The following is a 13328-nucleotide window of genomic DNA, read 5'->3' as shown; positions in this document are numbered from 1 at the left end:
ACAGTTAGGTGGCTTCCATGTCTTGGCTCTTCTAACTAATGCTGCTGGGAACATTGGAGTGTGTAGATCTTTTCCAATTAATGCTTTTATTTACTTTGGAGATATACTCAGGAGTGGAATTGCTGGGTCATATGGTAGTTGGAGTTTTAGTTTTATGGAAAAATCTCCATACTGTTTTGCACTGTGGCTGTATCAATTTACTTTTGCACCAGTAATTGATGAGGGTTCCCTTTTCACCATGTTCTTGCCAATATTTGTTATTTTTGGTATTTTTAATGACAGTCATTCTGACACTCATGAGATGATAGCTCATTGTGGTTTTATTTGCATTTCCCTGATAATTAGTGATGTGGAACATTTTTTCATGTGCTTGTTGGCCATCTGTATGTCATCTTTGGAAAAATGACTGTTCAGATCTCCTGCCTATCTTTTAATTCAGTTGTTTTTTTGATGTCGAGTTGTATGAGCTCTTGATAAATTTTGGATGCATGTTTGTGTTTGTGCTAAGTCATGTCCGACTCTTTGCGACCCCATAGGCTATAGCCCTCCAGGCTCCTCTGTCCATGGGATTCTCCCAGAAAGAATACTGGAGTGGGTTACCATGCCCTCCTCCAGGGAATCTTCCTGACCCATGGTTTGAACCCACGTCTCTTATGTCTCCTGCATGGGCAGGCAGGTTCTTTACCACTAACTCATATCATTTGCAAATGATAGAGAAACTAGAGATTTGTCTCAGTGAAGATCCAAGCCTGTCTTTTATACGTGGAAAAAAGTTCTTTACATGAATGAGAAGTACCTAATGCATTACGGCCTATGTGGCTGGTGACTTTTGTCAACATTCAGCATTTTGTCCGTCTGTCCCTTAACATCACCAGGAGCTCCCATCAAGTCTGCTCAGTGGGTCTGCAGGCCTTCAGAAGGTGCTCCTTTGGCCAGGAAGTGGCAGTCTGAACGTGGGTTGGAAAAGAATTTCCAAACACAGAATTGTAGAAAGGAATGAGTTCATTAAGAACAAAGGGCAGAGATAATGTGGGGGCTGTAAGCACAGCGGGCCGACCTCCTGAAGCCTTGGGAGAGCCAACAGTTTTCCTAGGTTAGTAGCCATTTTTTACAGCCTCGAGACAAAGAAAGTTCTTGCTGGAAGGGTAGCATTAGGTGATTGATTGGGGTGCTGTAAGTTGAGTAACGGGGTGGGCATTTTTGCCTAATTTGGGATTAGGAAACTGACTGGAATGAATCATGGGGGGCTTTTGGCAATGGTTACAATGGGGCCCCATAAGTTCTGGAGCTGACCTTGGCTCTGGGCTTCGCTTCTGTGTCCTTTGGGCAAGACTGCACAGCAGGGTTTAGATTTGGCCCACCCTAGTCGTACAGGGATGATACTGTAGGAGCAGAGAGTAGCTTGGGAACATGCACTGAACCCGTGCGGGTTTTGATCTGGTTGCCTTCTGGTGGCCTTGCTTGTCTCTGAGTTAGAGAAATTGAGTTTCTTGAGTTGCATGCAGTAGCAGAAAATAGTGGTCAGGTAAGAGAAAAAGAGAAAAAACAAAACCCTTTCCAAGCAAGAAAGCAAAATACTATTTGGAAGGGGCTGTTTTGCTGCAATCATGTTAAAATGTGGACTCATGTATGTTTTTAATTGAGAAATGTAGAACGTGCCCCACCACCCTGACTGACAGGCTGACATTTTCCATGTTCTTGGTCCTCACCTCACCCTTCCCTCCACCTCTAAACCCTCATCCCCCTCTTCAGCCAGTCCCCACACCTGACCTCACCTTCCTAGTTGGAACCACCACGGAAAGAGTGGCGGTGTTATTCATCACCCTGAAAAATGCTACATGGAGCCTAAGGGGTGTGTGATGGTCATGTCAGTGGGAACAATTCATTATTCCATCAAGCACTTGGCATGTCAGTCAATGAAAAAATATGTGCTTTAGAACTGACAGCTCAAAATAGTCTTTTCAGCAATTGGCATGCCAAGATCTTGATAGTATAATTAATTATTCTTTAAACCTATCATTTCATGCCATCAATTTGGCCATGTAGACTTTAACTTTTCGGAGGGGGGAGGCCAGGACTGAATTATAGAAGTTATCTAAAATAACAAGCTAAATAACTTTGTAACCTGGGAAGCAAAGATTGGAGTTTTGAGAAGTGGAATTAGAAAGAACGTTCCTTGGGGAAGATAGGTAAACACAATTACTACTAATAAACATGTAAGAAAAGTTCCCTGAGGTTCTATGAGTCTTAGGCATGAAAAAATAGTTCATTCTCATTGACCACTGAAATTTTATCCTTGTTTTCCATAATAAGGCATCGAGAAACTGAGATTATTTATTATTCTGTGTGCAGCTTGATATATGTTTGCTGAGCAGTGTATTTAGTTCCTGCTTATTTAGGCGATGTGACTGTCTTGGATTGAATTTTGAGTTCTGTTGGAAGGTCAGTTTTTCCCAGTTAATCTCCATACATAGATTTCTTTTCCCACACTTGATGTATGATTTTTCTTATACTCCTGTGGCTAATTAATTCCATTCCAATTCGCAAATCTGAGCTCTTCAAAGATCTGCACCCATCTCTTCTCCTCTGAGTATTTTGAAACCAGGACTGGGAACTTGAACAGCTTGCTGGCTTTTTAGAGAATGTTTAGGACCTTGGCATGTATTTTGGGTGACTTTTGAACATGGCACACAGCATGTCAAGGTTTCAGCTGGTCAGACTGCTTTCATCCTAAAATGTCAGCTTTATTTCTAGGAGCAGCAGCTGCCACAGGCATTTTTTTCCCCCTCAGATATCTCCACTGAATTGCTTGGTGTGTCAATGGTTATTTTCCGTCCTGTTAAATAATGCCAGTTGCTCCAGTGATGGTCATTTTAATACCGTCACAAAATAACAAGCAATGTCAATTTGTTTTCAAGATTGGGTCTTAATTGTTCACCATTGTTTGAAAATAGAGAACAGCCTCATTAATCCACTGCTGAATATTAAACATTTCATTAAAATATTGCTTGGAAAGGAGAGTTACTTCAAATCCCCTTCACGTGTCCTTCACGGCCAGCAAAATGATCTATTCTGCATTTTTAACTCTCAACCCAGAGAAAAATTGGGGCATCTGTGACCTTTTAATTTGTGCTTCAAAGAAAACATTTCTTAACGTTATGTAATAAATCAATCATTACTTGCTTAATAATCTTAATGCATGTCTTTGAAGTCAGCAACCCACAAGAGAGGCTGGGATTTTTAAAAATTGACAACTCTCTGGTCATTTGATGTAAACCGTGTTTTATTGATCAGCTGTGGAACAGTATCAACTTCATGTAAAAAGCATGTCATCAAGAGGGACAATGAAAAATGAAGACTATTTTATTTATGTGTATATGTATATGCATATTTATATATAGTCTCTGAAGTACGTAGGAAATATGAAGTACGTAGGAAATATAATTTGAAATTATACTAACTCCCCTTAAGCTTTTCTTATCTTAACTTTGTACAAGAGCATCCTAACATAAACATGATCTGTATATTTCTTGGTTTCTATAATCTTGAAATGAAAGTTTTTGCAACAATATTTTCTATGTATTCTAGAAAGCAGTTGTTTAAAATGCAGATTTACCCACATTCCTTCAATCCTCTTTAGTCTGTTTGCCTTGATTTCCCTTGTTATCTAAAGAATTTTTCAGTTCAGGCATTCCTAAAATCATGTCCTTGTTACTTGTTATTAATGCTCTGTTTATCATACCAAAAAAGGAAACCCAACCTTGGATTTTTGTTTCATTTTGTAGATGAGCTTCAGATAACACAGTTGTAGATCCAAAGCTTCTTTAATGACTAACTGCTGAATTATAGGTTTTCTGATTTGAAGTGTATTTATAAAAAGCAACAAAATGCAATTAATCTGATAGTAATAAGAACAGAAGTTAATATTGGCCTGAAGCTAGACTGCTCATTGTAAACATCTAGCCTGCATAATTGACAGTTACAGAGGCTCACTTCTGGTTCCTTTTTAAAATGGTCCTCTCATTACTGCCTGCACAGCCCAGCTTGACCCCATTCTTCTGCAGAGGGTTCTGCCCAGACATTGCCAAGCTCCTGCGCTGGTCACTGACACAACAGCAGCTGTGCCTCTAAGCTTTCACGGCTCTCTCATTGCTCTGGCCTGGTGAGCCCCTGAAGGGGAGTGGCAGAGGGCACACGTGGGTTCATGATCTTAAGGCTCCCGGCTTTCAACTTGGGTAAGACTTTGACCCCAGGGGCCACCCTTGAGGCATGCTTACCTTGAGAGGTGGCTGTAAGGATGAGCAGATATTGCCTACTTATTATAGGAGCTCCAAAGAGCTTTGACACCCCCCACAGGGAGGGAAGATGCCCGGCAGTGTTCACTGTTTTTTTTTTTTGGGGGGGGGGCGGCACTTCCTACCCACAGCTCCCAGCCTTGAGTTGGGATGTTGTTACCCGTCACAGGGTACCTCTTCCCTGTTCTCTCTGCTCCTTTCCACATTACCTTTTCCATCATCTCTATTCAATAATTAATACTGCAAGGCTTTTCTTTATTGAAACAGTGCTCCCAAAAGGTTTTTTAATCTTCTTTTATCTGAACTCTTGAAAGATGTTTAGACAGAATGTTTTTTTTTTTTTTAATGTATTTGCTATTTTTGTTTCTTTTTTGTTTCTTATGTGGCTACTAAGGTTGATTGCAGAAATCTATGATATACAGATAGGGAAAAGTCACTTAAAGGAAACCATAGTATTTATCAATCCAGGCCTAGGCTGTGCCACCAAGGGGCACGCACAATTCAAACACAGACACAAATTGTACACACACAGGTTTGCAGATAAAACTTTATTTGTGCTAAGCTACAAATATATACATATTCATGGTATGTATATTTTTGGATAACCTATTATTTGCTAACAATAGGAGCTAAAGGCCACCTCCTCAGTACCATAAAAATATTTACATCACCACTTTTAATGTCTGCAGGTAATTTCATTAAGACAATCTCATGTTATTGAGCAGTGAGACTCTTTCTAGCTACTATTACCAAAGAAAAAAATTGCTGTGCCTTGAATATCCTTACACATACATCTTTATACGTATATCCAACTGTTTCCTTAGGATAATTTCCCAGATATAGCACTGCTTAATGTCAGGACATGCACATTTTTAGAGATTTCATTTAGGTTGCCATTTCCTCCTCCCGGAGATCTTGCTGACCCAGGAGTCAAACCAGAGTTTCCTGTGCCTCCTGCATTGGCAGGCAGGTTCTTGTACCACTGAGCCGCCTGGGAAGCCCCCAGAGATTTGATTACGTTCTGATAAATTTCCATCCAGAAATGTGGCACTTTTCATAGAACCCTTCAGCAGATATCTGAATATGCCACTAGCCTACATATTCCCAACACTGGATATTATAAGTTGGCAGAAGGGTCTGTAGGTGGAGTTGCAGAAGAGCTTTTACAGAAAAACATTGAGAGAAGAAAACATATTGTATCAATCTGTATTTGATATATTGAGACAATCTGGGCACTGTGGTTAGGAAGATGAGTTGCAGTCCTGATGCTGAGAGAAGGATCATGGCTGAATAGACAGTATCTCCAGTTCTGGACAGCTGGACCACACACCCGGAACTATTTTTTTGATTGAAGAGACCCAACAAGGAGCAGTGACGAACATTATTTAGATAGCCCAAGAGGCTGTCACTTCTCGAACTAGGTTAAGTTAAAAAAACAGGCTACACAGGTTAATTAAAAGATAACACTGTGCAATTGGACATAGCACCTGGGTAATTGTTTCTTCCACTGAGACAAGTATGTAATGAATATTACAGAGGTCTAGGGGAAAAAAAATAAACTTGTGTGACAAAGATGAGACTCTTGTACCTAAAGCTCGAGTGCTTTCCCTGTATCCCCATATTAGGTATTGATAAGCCTGGATGCATAATGGAGCAGTTTTAAATGACCTACAAATGCTGAATAGTTATCCTGGTCAGTAGGTTTGGGTTGTGTTTAGTTGTATGAAATAGATGACAATTACAAAACGCTTTTTATTTGATAAGTTTCAAATACACACAGAAGTAGAGTTGAGCGATGAACGCCCACATACTCGTGACCCACTTACAATGGTCATCAATTCACGACCACTCTTGCTTCATGTACACCCTGCCTCCTTTGGCACTGAATTATTTTGAAGTAAACTGTGACATATCATTTTAGTCATAAATATTTCAGTGTATAAAAAGATGATCTGGGTGATGGGTCCTAATCAATTAAGTTTTTTGAGTTAGCATTATGAGAATATCTTTGTAAAATACTGATTAATTGTACAACCTCCACAAAGTTACTTCTTTGAGCCTCAGATTCCTGTTCTGTAAAAGGGATACCAATAATACTCAGATATGGTGGTGGTATTGTGAGGATCATGGGAGATACTCAAGATAACATAACATCAAAGTGATAGAAAACTATTAACTCATCATGATTGCCATTGTCATCACTGGAATTCAGATTTTATAGGCAAGTGACATATAGGAGCTTTGAAAAGCTGAGTGATGAGATGTAAGAGGCTACTAGGAAAGGAGATAGTAGAAAATGTGGCAAGTATATCAGAAAAAAGTAAGGAAACCAGGAAATATATGAAAGAGATAAGCAGGAGGAGCCAGTAGCCCAGGCATGTGGGACAGTGAGGCTATGGGTCTTCTGACCTCTGTGGCCACAGGTTCCATTTCTTGGGAACCAGGATACAAACTTGGAAAAGTGAAATGTCAGTGGAAGTTGAGGAGGAGACAGAGAACTTGGGGTTTTAAAATGTTAAATTCTATTAAAGTTCATACCATATTATTAATAATAAATACTATTACAGTGTAGAAGTTGAACTATATATATGGAAATAATTTTTTTAAGTCTTGCATAATGGGTCCCTACTCTCCAGAATGATTGATATTGCAAATTTCTAAGTGAACAATGCATGCAAGTCATCTCATGGAATTTATGTTGCGGGGATTTGATTGACTCTCTAGCAATGGTAAAGATCCCCTGGAGGAGGGCATGGCAACCCACTCCAGTATTCTTGCCTGGAGAATTCCAGGCACAGAGGAGCCTGGTTGGCTACAGTCCATAGGGTCGCAAAGAGTAGGACACGACTAAGCAACTAACACATTTTCGCTAGGGATGGTAGTCTTATCAATTGAAGAGGGTGGAATGATTCCCCAGATAATTTTGAAATTTTGGATCAAAGGTGACTGTCTCCACTCTTTTATTCCTCAAACATTTATTTTTTTGACTAATATTGATCACAATCTAATTTCTTCATGTGAAAAATAGCATACAGGATAATTTCACAATATAGTATCTCCAGATGATAGAATTTTTCAATGTATATTTGTAAGTTATTTTAATTGTTATGCTTTAGAAATGAATCCAGGCAAACTTTGACAACCCTTGCTTTTTTTTTTCAGGACTTACCTATCCTGTCTCTCATTCTCAAAGAACTGAATAGCCACAGAGATACATTGATGAATGAACCCCAATAAAGGAGTTAATGGCCGATATGGTGTTAATTGGGGCTGCTCCTCTTAGAGACCATTTGCAATTGACAGTCTCCAGATGCCTTGACTGGAATGAAGGGATAATGGAACACTTTGTGGTTGCAGTGCCAGTGAGAGAAATATTTGGGGGCAGGATGACATTTGGTGTCTTCTCATCGAATCACACAAGAATAAAATTTGTAAATCACGTTAAAGAGTTTGGATTTTATCCTTAACCGGGTGCCTCCCAATGAAAATGGAAAATGACATAACTAGTTGGATTTTGGAAAGGTCAGTCTGGATTGTTTAGAAGTAAGCCGGGGGGGGGGGGGCGGGGGGAAAGCAGGGAAAATAGGAGAGAAGTGTAGATAGGATACTGCTTATATTGGCAGTGAGGATGGAGGAACGCGAGCATGAACTGGGAGAGTGGCAGTGAGGGTGGAGCTACTGGGTTCTTAGTAAATGTGAGAATCCGTCGATCTTGATTGTCAGTTGAATGAAGAAAATGTGGGTGAAGAGGTCAAGGATGGTACTGAGGATGCAGGTTTGCGAAACAGGGTAGATGAGTGTATCACTTGCTGCATCAGCTCAGGCAGGGAGAGAGGCAGGTTTTGGAGTAAAGGTGTGAGTTTCATTTTGGATGTGTGGAGTTCGAGGTGCCTGTGAGCTGGAGGTACCCTGTGGTTATTAGAACTTTGGTTCCTGGCAGGACAGATGCCTCTGGGGTAGACATGGTGGTTGAAACTCTGGGAATGGATAGGATCAAATGGACAGCAGTCAGTCACAGAGCATACAGACACACAGATGCTGAGCCTGGCTTGCGTTAGCTCCCTCCGCTTGGTGAGTAAAGCAGCTTTGGATCCTCCATCCCCAGCCAACAGCTGAATTATCACAGAGTGAGCCCTGGAGCCCATTGAGTGCCACATGGGGTGGAATCACTTAGCCACGCTCCCCTGACCTCAGTGCTATCCCACTAAATTGTGAGGTGCTATGAGATGTTTGGGAGAAGGCAGTGGCACCCCACTCCAGTACTCTTGCCTGGAGAATCCCAGGGATGGGGGAGCCTGGTAGGCTGCAGTCCATGGGGTCTCTAGGAGTCGGACACGACTGAGCCACTTCACTTTGACTTTTCACTTTCATGCACTGGAGAAGGAAATGGCAACCCACTCCAGTGTTCTTGCCTGGAGAATCCCAGGGACGGGGGAGCCTGGTGGGCTGCCGTCTGTGGGGCTGCACAGAGTTGGACATGACTGAAGCAACTTAGCAGCAGCAGCACCATGCGATGTTTATTGCTTTAAGCCACCGTGTGTTGGGGTTGTTTGTTCGGCATTAGAAAACTGGAAGAGTTGTCTGTGCCACGCTCCCTTGTAATCCAACTTTGAAACATGATATGCTCAACTGAGTGTTCTCTTAAGCCAAAGGGACCTACACACTGGACGAAAACCTGTGTTTTCATCTGTGTATGAAGGTTGATAATACCTGCCATCCCTTCTTTTCAGAATTATTTAATGGCCCAAGTAAGATAATATATGTGAATACACTTCATACATTATAAAGCCCTCTACAAATATAGATGAATTTAAATAGAATTGGAAAGCACTCTATCAGTATAGCTTAATAGATTTTTATTATGAAAAGAAAGTTTTAATGATATCACAAACGTTAAAAACAGTATTAAATATTCAGTGCTACTGACTGTACTTATAATTTGAAGTTACATAAGGATCATCAGAATGACTTTGACTTTCCATAAATTGATCTAGAAGCTTTTTATCTAGTTCTCTTTGTCTGTTTAGTATTTTGGTTCTTTGTCAAAGGATGGGAGTTGATTTTTAGCTCTTCTTTCATCTTGTGTTGGTCTAGAAAGGCCTTATTTACTTAAGGAAATTGAGCAGATCCATCTTGGTGGAGAACAGGGAACAGGATTGGATCCAAATTGATACCCAGGAGTAAGAGGCTTCCTTGGATGGCTTGCTACTAGCTACTGCCAACTTGCTTTTAAACTTTGTCACGTTACCTCTTCAGTAAATCGAATTACCGAATTATCATCAGTTGCTCAGCAATCTGATGATCTGGTACCAGTTTTCTTCAGGGTAATTGAACAATTTGTGTAATTTAAATTAACACCAATCTTGAAATTTTTCCATCACAATGACTTTGAGAAAGTGGGTGGATGGAAGGTTCTAATTGAATTGTGATCCTTAATAGATACAGAGGGAAGGATGCTTTCCCAGGTTTATTTTTAGTTCTTTGACACATGCCTGTAATAGCCAATTCAAAGTAAAAGCAAAAAAAAAAAAAGTCAGATGTAAGGTGGGATCATCTGGGTCATTCCTGTAGACTACAGTGTCTTAATATTGGCACTACTGACCATCTGGGGCTGGATAATTATTTCCAGGGTTGAGGGGTGGTGAAGCTATGCTGTCTCCTGTAGGATGTTCAACAGCATCCCTGGCTGCTGCCCATTTTGATGCTTTAGTCATTCCAACCCTCAACTCAGTCGTGAAAACCAAGAATGTATACAGATATTGCCAAAGTCTCCTAGGGGTCCAGTTACCCCCCTTTCTTTGAGAACCATTGCTGTAGATGATACAGTGTGTTTCTCCTGGTAGGAAGCAAAAATATTTTGTCCTAAACTCTTCTCTACCGCTCATCCCATCTCCCTAGTCCCAGCCCACAGCTTTGTGCATCACATACATTTCTTGTTGAATCAGCTCATCTCCAGGGGTGCTTTCCCTGGGCAGTGATCTCATGTTTATCTCCTTGATGTTTGACAATGGACTGCTCTTCATCAGACCCACTTGGAAACTGACATCCACATTTGAAGGTGATTTTTTTTTTTAAAGAAGTCATCCTTTAAAAGGTCATAAAACACTTGGTATTAGTTTCTTAGAGTGTGTGATGAATATTTCAATAGTTAAAAATGTAGTCAGGCAGCAAGGAGATGATTTAATGTTGTAAATAAATCTCTTTGTGGGATTTAATGTGCAAAAATGGACAGCAATGGCTTTAAAAAATCATTCCCCAAATGATGGGATCTGTACAGTGGTGCTCTCTGTATGTTGAATCCATATCTGGAGACAGTGTTCATTGTATCTTTCTTAGATATTGGAGGAAGACACTAAGATTACTTTTTCTCTTGGGACCTCTATATCTTCTTCTCAAAAGGAGAAACCCATATGGTCAACTTTCTGGGAAACAGTACTGATATCAGATCCCTGCAGAATGTACTGTCCCTTGCACTAATTGAATTCCAATAGATAATAGTCACAAATGATAACACAGAAATAGTGATAATGATCAAAGAGTTGTATATGTGTTATTATTCTAATAAGCCTGTGAGTTGATTGTGGAGTTGATCAACTATGGTCCTCTTGGCCACATTTGGCTGCTGCTATTTTTGTAATGAGAACTAAGAACATTATTTCTATTTTTTTTAAGTGATTGAAACAAAAAATCAAAGGATGAAGAATATTTCTTCTTAAAATTATGAGATTCAATTTCAGTGTCCATGAATAAAGTTTTATTGAGATGTAGCCATTCCCATTCATTTGCACATTGTCTGGGGCTGCTTTGACAGAGCTGAGCAATTGCGACAGAGACCACACCGTCCACAAAGCCTAAAGGAGTTAGTATCCAGCCCTGGATGGATAGAGCTGGCTGACCTTTGATGTGATTATGCCTGGAGAAGGAAATGGCAACCCACTCCAGTGTTCTTGCCTGGAGAATCCCAGGGACGGGGGAGCCTGGTGGACTTCTGTCTATGGGGTCGCACAGAGTCGGACACGACTGAAGCAACTTAGCAGCAGCAGCCCTCGTTTTATAGAGGTGGAAGTAAAAGTACAGAAAATAAGTCATTTGTTTAAAGTCCTGTGTCAATAATGTGCCAGAACCAGAAATTTGAAGTTAAATGCTCTGGTACCATGTGTGGTGACAGTAAAATTTGCCAGGACAGAACTCCTCTTTTTTTTTTCCTTTATTTTTTAAATATTTATTTTATATTGCACTGTTGTTGATTTGCAGTTTTGTATAGTTTCAGGTATACAGCAAAGTGATTCAGGTATATATGTATCTATTCTTTCTCAAACTCTTTTCCCATTTAGGATATTACAGAATACTGAGCAGAGTTCCTATGCTATACAGTAGGTCCTTATTGATTATCTATTTTAAATATAGTAGAGTGTATATGAGCTTCCCTGGTGGCTCAGACAGTAAAGAATCTGCCTGCAGTACAGGAGACCTGGGTTCGATCCCTGGGTTGGGAAGATCTCCTGGAGGAGGGCATGACAACCCACTCCAGTATTCTTGCCTGGAGAATCCCATGGACAGAAGAACCTGGTGGGCTATAGTCCATGGGATCGCAAAGAGTTGAACCCCACCGAAGCGACTCGGCACACAGAAAGTGCATATTTCAATCTCCGTTTCCCAGTCCCTCCCCGCACCAACCTTTCCCCTTTGGTAACCCAGAACTCATCATTTTAAACAAATTAGCAGAAACAACTTCTCATAATTCAGCTCTTTCTTATTATACTTTGCAGTCCATTCATACTTGATTTTTGTATGTAGGTCCCCAAGCAGCAATTCCTGAATGAAGTGAAGAGCGTTTTGTACTCCTTAGGCTGTACTTGTACAATATTCTCTCCCGCTTTTCTAAGAATGGGTGTTTGTACATTTCCTTTCATGCAGCAGGATTCCCACCATACAAGGAAGCACCCCTGAGGGGCAGAGTCCTGAGGTCTGGAAATCTAGGTGGGTAACTGATTTTCTTCTACACAGAAACTCTTGTGGAGGGAGGAAATGTCAAGGGCAGAAGGACGGTTTCTAGGTCTGCGGTAATTGAAGTTTAAATGTCTATGTAGAATAGTTAGGAACTTAAAAAAAAAAAAAAGAATCTCATCTGTCTGGCCCAGAATTGGCCTTGCTTCATTCAATTTCTCCATTTCAAAAGATGAAAGGCTGCATCGTCTGCCAGGATTTAGCATCCAGTCCCAGGGCATCATTGTGTTTCTGATCTGATGTTTGGGCCATGACGCCATCCCCTCTGCCTGCCGGTCAAGATCCAGTTCCTTTTTTTTTTTTTTTTGTTAGATTGTTAAAAGGCCCTAGACATGGATCAATTTCAGACAGCTTTTGGCTCCATAGGGAACCAGCTCACTGGTCTTTGGTTTTATTTTATTCCTTTTGGATTTTAGAGCAGAGTTCATTCGTAGTAGCAGAGGCTATAATCATTCTCATTTTAAAAATACAGCCAAATTAAGAGTGGGAGATGTTCTAGATCTTGACTGAAGTGATGGTTCTGTGACTGAATATACTTATCAAAGTTTATCCAAATGTATACTAAAGATCTGAGCATCTTAACTTCCACTAAAAGGGCATTAGGGGCTTCCCTGGTGGCTCAGATGGTAAAAGAATTTGCCTGCAATGTAGGAGACCCTGGTTTGATCCCAGGGTGGGAAAGATTCTCTGGAGTAGGAAATGGCAACCCACTCCAGTATTCTTGCCTGGAGAATTCCATGGGCAGAGGAGCCTAGTGGGCTACATAGTCCTTGGGGTTGCAAAGAGTAGGACACAACTGAACGACTAACACTTTGAAAAGGGCATTAGAGGGAAAATATAATACAGAAACCAGATTTTTTTAAAAAGTGAGAATAGTTAATTAGAGCACCTGTGTGAGGCTGGGTAAACCGAGAATTACTCTTTAGTAATCACTTCTAATTCTTCAGATTTCTTGAATCCCAGATCAAGGTATGTCCTTGCGGGAGGCTTAAATTCATTCCCTCTAATTTGTGTTCTGCATTCCTT

General features: G+C 40.6%; 1 protein-coding gene across 1 annotated transcript in view; it reads left to right on the top strand.

The window, feature by feature from the left end:
- Nucleotides 1-8354, top strand: part of EOGT (EGF domain specific O-linked N-acetylglucosamine transferase) — a 57774-nt gene extending 49420 nt beyond the window's left edge. Inside the window, exon 18 of the transcript XR_005722220.1 lies at nucleotides 7458-8354. The gene's annotated coding sequence lies outside the window, so the exon portion shown is untranslated. The remainder of the gene's footprint in view (nucleotides 1-7457) is intronic.
- Nucleotides 8355-13328: the final 4974 nt, after the last annotated feature.

The sequence above is a fragment of the Oryx dammah genome, unplaced genomic scaffold (assembly GCF_014754425.2).
Source record: "Oryx dammah isolate SB20612 unplaced genomic scaffold, SCBI_Odam_1.1 HiC_scaffold_9, whole genome shotgun sequence".
Classification (NCBI taxonomy): Eukaryota; Metazoa; Chordata; class Mammalia; order Artiodactyla; family Bovidae; genus Oryx; species Oryx dammah.
The sequence above is the reverse complement of the archived record's forward strand: the minus strand, read 5'-3'. Positions and strand labels throughout refer to the sequence as shown.